We start from the raw sequence: 8325 nt of genomic DNA on the forward strand, positions 1-8325 counted from the left end.
TATAATATGTAAGTATTTGCAATGTTAAATAGTTGTTGGGCAAAGTGGATTCAAAATCTGTGTGTCCGTCATTCCCTACCATTGGGTGTCCGTCTTAACCGACTTGGATACCATTTTTTCAAACTTCAATAACTTTTTACTGAATATTCAAAAATTCCTTAGGTTTCCAATGGATATTCAGTGAAGGATCAAACTAACGCAATGCCGTCGGTTTAGCATGAATATGTTGTTTTTAAACGATTTACCAGCTATTTTCTTCACACACAAAATTACATCGGTTAGCGTATATACGCATTTTTTCTTTGTTTTGCTTATAAATTTGACAGCTGCGCTGCTAAAAATCGGCAGTTTAATTCAAAAGTGTTAATTCAGTCTATAGAAACGTTTCCCATCATTGATTTGCTTCAAAAAATTATTGTTTATGAAATATGACAAGTGTCCGTCTTTCCCGCAGTGTCCGTCTTTACCGTCCTTCCCCTACGTGTGAATGCATGTGAAGAGTTCTTTACAGTGATAACGCATCACGTTTTACAATAAATATTGGCAACTATCGCGCAATTAAAAAACGAAATTCGCTAATCGCATCGCCTCATTCGCGCAATTAGCGAACGAGTGCTGTATACCGGAAATGAAATGGTACGTGAACTTACTCATCCGTTGAACCAATTCATCCACAAGTCGAAAGTTAGAGCTCTAAATAACCTTCAACGTTCAAGTAATTGTTCAACTTTCTTCAGGCATTTGCACTATACACATCATTAGGCGCATCTCTTTTATTGTACGACTTGGTAAATTCTCGGTTCCATAACACTCCGTTTTTACAAAACAATTGAATCAAAACATAACTGTAGCATAATAATTACAGTACAATTGTGCAAAGAATACGAAGTAAATGTGCAACCTACTCTCCAAGAATCAAGCATGCCAAAATTGAAATAAACACTAAATAGTTACTAATTTCTTCAAGACCACCATACAAAAACCCCTCACCAGAAGAAACTTTTCATCTTTGTTCGTCGCTGAAGGTGATCAGGGTTGATTAGAAAATGAAAAGTAGCTGCGCATGGTAGTAACTTTTCGTTTGGGTTTATTCTCAATAATACCATGTTCTTCACGTCGACTGCACGGTACTGAATTTCACATTATAGCAATTCCAAAGCTATAACAACATAAACGTAACCATCATTAACAATCATACAATAAACATCCAATGATGCCTTCCTTATAAAACCGGTAAACGACCAAAGTTGCGTTAGGGCTGTTCATCAAACAAATTCGACAATTTTTGGCTGAAGTTTTTGGTGCGTCTTAGTAGAATACGCAACCCAAAATTAACAGAAAACAGACACTGACACTGATGAAGCCTACCGGTCTTATTTGCGTTTTGTATTTGGTACAACTAGACCAACCTCGTGTTTTAGTCTTGACCTTGAAATGCGGTCAGGCACATAAATTAATATTTTTTGCAATAAAATGCAATTTTAAAATGAAGGAGAAAGAGCGGAAAGATTAGAAGGTTAGAAGGGGGTATTAGTAGCTGCACTTAACAAGTAGTCGTTGTGACTCCTACCTTTTGTCCATGGGTCGTACCAAGCTATAATCTTTTGTCGCTGGACAAAAGACTGCACAACCCCCTTATTAAGCGCATTTCAAAATCAAGACTGAAACATGAAGGGCCCATAGGAACGGATCCTTCAACCTGAAGATCCGCGTTGAGACGCGTGCAGTGCCTCGTAAGTGCCTGTACAGTTTCGTCGTCCCGTGAGTAAAACGAGTTAGATTAAAACTTCTCAATTCAGTGGTTCGATTACAATGTATAGATCGAGGAAGAGGTACAATTTGTGTTTATAAATAACCCAACCCACCAGATGGTGAAGTTTGAAGATACGTCGCGCACTTAACCCATTATGTCCTAGCGAATGATACCCCGATCAGGAGGGCATAACAAAATTATAACTGATCCTGTTATTTTTCGACCGATTTTTTGCTAACAACGGCTGTTATAATTTAGCTACTGCAAGTGGTTAAAATAACTCAAATTTTAACAAAACTGCTTAGCAGTGATAGCAAAAATATAACAAAGTTTGTTATGTTTTGAACAAAATTATATCAAAATTTGTTACCATATTTCTAACAAATTGTGTTATAATTTTGATAAAACAAAAACTTCTTTCCCTCTGTCTGCTATATCGACATTTTTCCGACCTATTATCAAAAATAGCACAACTATTTATCGGGAACATTTACAAATAGCAACAAAAAAAGATTTTCACACATTCTTTCAATTTCAAAAACCGCACTCTTTCAGTCGGAATTGACTCACGACATACCGCACACGATGCCATCGTCTTAACCACTGTACCAGAACTACTCTTGAATGTAGGTAGTTTAAATGCTCATATGATTTGACCGATAGCTTATTCTGTCAGTTGTCAGTTTTTGCTGTTCGAGCTGTCTATAAATAGATCTCTTTTGGTACGAGACCGTGATCAAGAAAAAGAAATCGAATCCGTTTCATCAGTGTTGCACCGTTCTGACAGTGTTGCTCGAAGTGCTTTCAAATATACCAGAAAATAAATTGAAGTGAACCTGGCCGTTCAAACTATTTTTTTAAATGAGTTTTATATTTCAGGTTTTGATTCTATAAATGTTATTGCTGATTTTGGTAGGAACCAACCACAGTAAAGATTAAAAACAATTATGAACCTAATTATTTTAGTAATGCGTGGAAGAAAATATTTCTCAATTATACGAGGTTTTGTTAGTAAAGGATTGGAGAAAACACTTGTTGCTTTTAAATTTTGTAAACAAGACGTAAACCGAGAAAAAAACTTAAACATTTTATTTTATCGTTAATTATTTTTTTCATAATGTGTTTGCTCGATTACGTTTAATTCCAAGTATCTACCAACAAAATAAAAGTTTGAGAGATTTTCTTTTTAATCCTAATTCGTTGTTCGTTTCAATTAGTTGTTAGAACCTAATAAAGTGCAGAAAATACATACATAAAAGATGTCTTAACCGGAGCAGCATTTTGCATCGAGTATATTTTTAACTGCAATAGTTTATGTTTTCATTTTCTACACTTGCTGTTGTCGGATGCCTAAAAAAATTGTTATCCAAACAAACAAAAAAAGTCTAGAATTGACGACAAAATTTTCTTAATGCAAAATTGATAAGTATAAGAATTCGCTACATGTAATCGTTATTTCGTTCTGATGCACTGAAACTGAACACTGAAAACTGAACAACTGAATAGGACTTAGATTGCAATTTGCAATTGCACTTGAAATTAGACACGAAATTTTACTTTGAATTTCATTTGAAATTGCATGTCAAATGGACATGGTATTGGATTTGATATTGGACCAAAATTTAAACTTGAAATTGGACATTAAATTCGAATTAAATTTAGAATTCAAATTGAATTCAAAATAAACATGAAATTTGACTTGATATAGTACTTGAAATTTTACTTGAAGTTAGGCTGGTATTGCATGTAAACTTTGGCTTGAAATCAGATTTGAAATTACACATAAAATTTGCGTTAAATATTATAGAAAAGGTTTGGCACGTTCCTCATTGTGTGTCCCGGGCACACCAGTGATGATATGTAACATTTTTAGTAGTGGCCAAAGCCCTAATTCTCCTATATAACTCAATGAGTTATAACTATCAGAATCTGTTACAAACTTGAAACTTTTGTTTTCACTTCCTGATCAGTTTATTTGCGATTTGTAACACAATGTGTTATAAATATCAGAATGTGTTATAAATTTGATGTTATCTTGTTATGCCCTCCTGATCGGGACATCATACCTCGTCTTCAAAACCTGTTTACTGCTCAATTTCAATAGTTAGCATTAATAATATATCACTACAAGAGAGCAGAGGTTGGAAAACTCGCAAAATGACTAGATACGCCGAGCATCGGCAAACGGTTTTGCCTTTCTACTATATAAATATATAGTATAAAGGTATAGAAATCACTTGGAAAACCGGAAATGGAAAGAAGGTCCTGCGGGCCGAATGTCATATACCATTCGACTCAGTTTTGAAAACTGAGCATTTTCTGTGTGTGTGTATGTATGTGTGTGTGTGTGTGTGTGTGTGTGTGTGTGTGTGTGTGTGTGTGTGTGTGTGTGTGTGTGTGTGTGTGTGTGTGTATGTGTGTGTGTGTGTGTGTATGTGTGTGTGTGTGTGTGTATGTGACGCTTTTAATCTCACTCACTTTTCTCGGAGATGGCTGGACCGATTTTAATGTTCTTAGTGTCAAATGAAAGGTCTAGGTGTCCCATTGGTCGCTATTGAATTTCATACTGATCGGACTTTTAGTTCAAAAGTTATGTATAAAAATACGAAAAATATGGGACTTCATTATCTCATAGGTCCCTTAACCGATTTGAACAAAGTTGATTGCATATGAAAGAGGAGTCTTGCAAACCCTTAACTTCCAAATTTCATGATGATTGGACTTGTAGTTTGAAAGTTACATAAAGAAATGTGAAAAAATAGTATTTAAAACATATTTTTGTAACATATAAGCATTAATTCAATGAAAAACATCACACATTTTATTATTATTTGAAAATTACTGCTGAGATCTATCAAACAAAACCGAGTTATTGAAAATCGGACGGTTCATTCAAAAGTTATTTAAACTTTAACATTTAAGCACCGTATATTAAACCGTTAAAACGTGTGAAATCAAAACAAATGTTGATAGTATTCAATGTGTGTGATATATCAGTGTATGTATGTATGTGTGTATGTATGTATGTATGTATGTATGTATGTATGTATGTATGTATGTATGTATGTATGTATGTATGTATGTATGTATGTATGTATGTATGTATGTATGTATGTATGTATGTATGTATGTATGTATGTATGTATGTATGTATGTATGTATGTATGTATGTATGTATGTATGTATGTATGTATGTATGTATGTATGTATGTATGTATGTATGTATGTATGTATGTATGTATGTATGTATGTATGTATGTATGTATGTATGTATGTATGTATGTATGTATGTATGTGTGTGTGTGTATGTATGTATGTATGTATGTATGTATGTATGTATGTATGTATGTATGTATGTATGTATGTATGTATGTATGTATGTATGTATGTATGTATGTATGTATGTATGTATGTATGTATGTATGTATGTATGTATGTATGTATGTATGTATGTATGTATGTATGTATGTATGTATGTATGTATGTATGTGTGTGTGTGTGTATGTAGTGACAATTCGCAATTTTTAAATATGCATTTAAATTCAAAAAAAGTAAGAAACATGTAAATTGTCTGAAGTTTTTGAAGCCTCTTAGTAGAATACGAACTTTGAAATTAAAGAAAAGAAAAAACTTTTACCGACTAAATTCCACTATTTAATATTTATTCGCGACAGATACGTATACGCTTTGCAATAAGACACTGATGAAGCCTGCACGTCGTAGGCGAACTACGTATCTGTTGCAAATAAATATTAAATAGTGGGATTCAATCGAAAAGTTTTTTCTTTTCTTTGATTTCAGATTTCAATTGTCATTTTGTTCACTTGCTGTTACACACAATAGTACAAGAAAAGCAAAAAGCGAAGAAAAGAAGTTAAATTAAGCATGTAGGTATAGTGGTATATAGGATTAAAAATACTAGTGAGTTGATTTGTCCAAATAAATTTATACAAATTTCAAACAAACTTTGCGCATTAATAGATGCTCTTTTCAATCCATAGATACTAGAGCTTAGAAATGTTATATGATATGTTATATGTTATATGTTATATGAAAAATAGGAAGTAAACGTTGCACGGTAGTAATTTTGTAAGATTTGTTTCCGTTAGTGACATTTTAAAGGACAGATGTCTTATGTCATGTATCATGTTTTATCATGTTTAAATAAATCAAAAATGACAAGCACTGGAAATCATATCGATCATATTTCCCATTCTCAAGCATGTTTGTGACGCAGCTTTTGCACTATTTTTCGACCTCATCTTGTTTTCCCAACCCTCTAACATTGTAAAAACGATGCGATCAAGCTAATGATTATCTTTGCATGAAAGTACATTCAAAAGAAGCTTAAGTTTTGATTTTCATGCAAAAATAATTATCTGAATGAGCGCCAGCTAAGAAAAAGTTCAATTTCTCTTTTTCATATCTAATGCATTTCTAATCTAATGCATATCTATTCAGTTATTTTTTCTAATTCAGATATATTGCAAAATTGAAGCGAAGCAAACTAATAGTAAAATTTTTAGATTAATCATTTTGTTGTCGATATCCTTTTTCTTCAAAAGCGAAGTATAATAATAATTTTTCTGAACTCTTGTTTTTCAAAGATGCTAGCTTTTGAACGCATGGTATTAATATCAAAATATCAAAAAATCTGCTGTGAACACATATTTTATATAGTCAATTCAAAACAAGTTTCATATGTGGCTCTGAAGCCCGAAAGTTAACGCCGACCGATTATAAAACTAAATAAGGTGTTACAAGTATTTACGCACCCAAGGAAAGAAAATTTAATTATTCTACGCAATACGTTGGGAATTTTACTGGCAAATAAGGATTTTGAGGAATACGGAACGGATATTTAAAAATATAGTCAAGTTAATTATAAATAGATGTTCCTGAGAAATTAAATAATGATTATTGTGGCAGTAGAAAGGCTAGGTCACGCCGCTAGGTGGATTAATTCGGGTTTTTATCATGATAAAACATCTACGCGAGTGGTTCAATTCGCCTATAACAATGAGCAACATACACTCACGCTTCATAACATCGCTGAATATACGAATATCGTGAGCAACGCAAAAGTGCGATTTACCGTCTTCTGCTGCTTGTAAAGCCACTAACACTACTTTAAACTATTCCCTTTTCGTGGTAATATTATTTTGAATACTTTCCGGCGTCCTCGGGCATTTTATATCCGATAAATCGAACACACTCAATGTTCAATATTCAATTTTTGAACGAATTCTGATGTTCACATTGAGGTTCTGTTCGTGATAAAATTCAAAGCTGATGCGTGCATTATCGCCGAGGCAGGTGAATAGTGTATGTTCATGAGGGATGTTCATCGATTCAAATGATCACTTTTTCGTGAATTCTCCAACCACTGCAGGAGAGATAAGACATCAATCTGATGTGTGTGTGATATAATTTGTCAGTTTGTGTCATTTCATCTGCATTTTCAACAGCGCAAAGTTGTGATAAATGGCGGAAAAAAAGTTGAAGAAATGGCAAAAAAAAACTTTGTCTCCAAAACGCATGAAAAAGTCATTTCGTACATTTAGTGACGAAACATTACCTGACATGTAAATTGGTATTTATATGTAAAGTCTATCACAAAATTCGATAAGAAATCTGTAAACAACTTTGTAATTTGTTTGTTTGAAACTGAGCCTATGAAATATTAAACCTACGATATTTTGGCCTTGAAAGCATTCCAAATGACGATTTTGCTTTTCCCGACACATTCGATCCATAATATAACAGATTACAGAGTTTCACTTCATTTGGTCAATATTTAGGTATACCCGGGTCATAATGGGTTAATAAGGACGTTGTGCAGTCTCCTTTTGTCCAGCGCCTGTATGGTTCAAAGGTACATTAGTACCAGCGAGCCAAATGCCCTGGCGGGTGTTGTGGGTTCGAATCCGATTATAATCTCAGATTATAGCTTGGTTCGACCCATGGACAAAAGGTAGAAATCACAACGACTACTTGTTAAGCGCAGCTACTAATACCACCCCTGCACCCTTCTAACATTTCCAATTATAGTCATCCCTGGCGTGGCAAAACCGGTACATTTTTACTATAAGGGTCTCAGTTTTGCACTGTCAATAGGCCATATCCGGATAATATAGAACTTAGCATAAAGGAAGGGTGATGAGGGGCCTGAGAATTCTACTAAGTTTCGAACCCATGACCTTTCGCTTGTCAAAGCAGACTCGGTACCTTGCGGCTACAGAGCTCCCCGATAGCCGATATCCTCGCACAGAACTGCTGACCATCCATCGTGGCGTTAATCAGTCTTGTCAGCTTCCCGGGAAAGCCGTTTTCGTTCATAACTTTTTATAGCTCTTTATAGCTCAATAGAATCGTTGGCGGATTTTTAATCTACGAATAGGGGGTGCGTAGGAACTTGGTATTCGCGACGCTTTTGGAGGATCTGTCGCAACACAAAGATAGCACGCCCACAAAACCGGCTTCATAATTTCCCATGAATCTACTTGCTAGTGGTAATCGACAGCGAAAGATGATCTGAGAAAGCATTTTATAGGCGGCGTTGAGAATGGTGA

The sequence above is a fragment of the Sabethes cyaneus genome, chromosome 2, assembly GCF_943734655.1.
Source record: "Sabethes cyaneus chromosome 2, idSabCyanKW18_F2, whole genome shotgun sequence".
NCBI classification, from domain to species: domain Eukaryota; kingdom Metazoa; phylum Arthropoda; class Insecta; order Diptera; family Culicidae; genus Sabethes; species Sabethes cyaneus.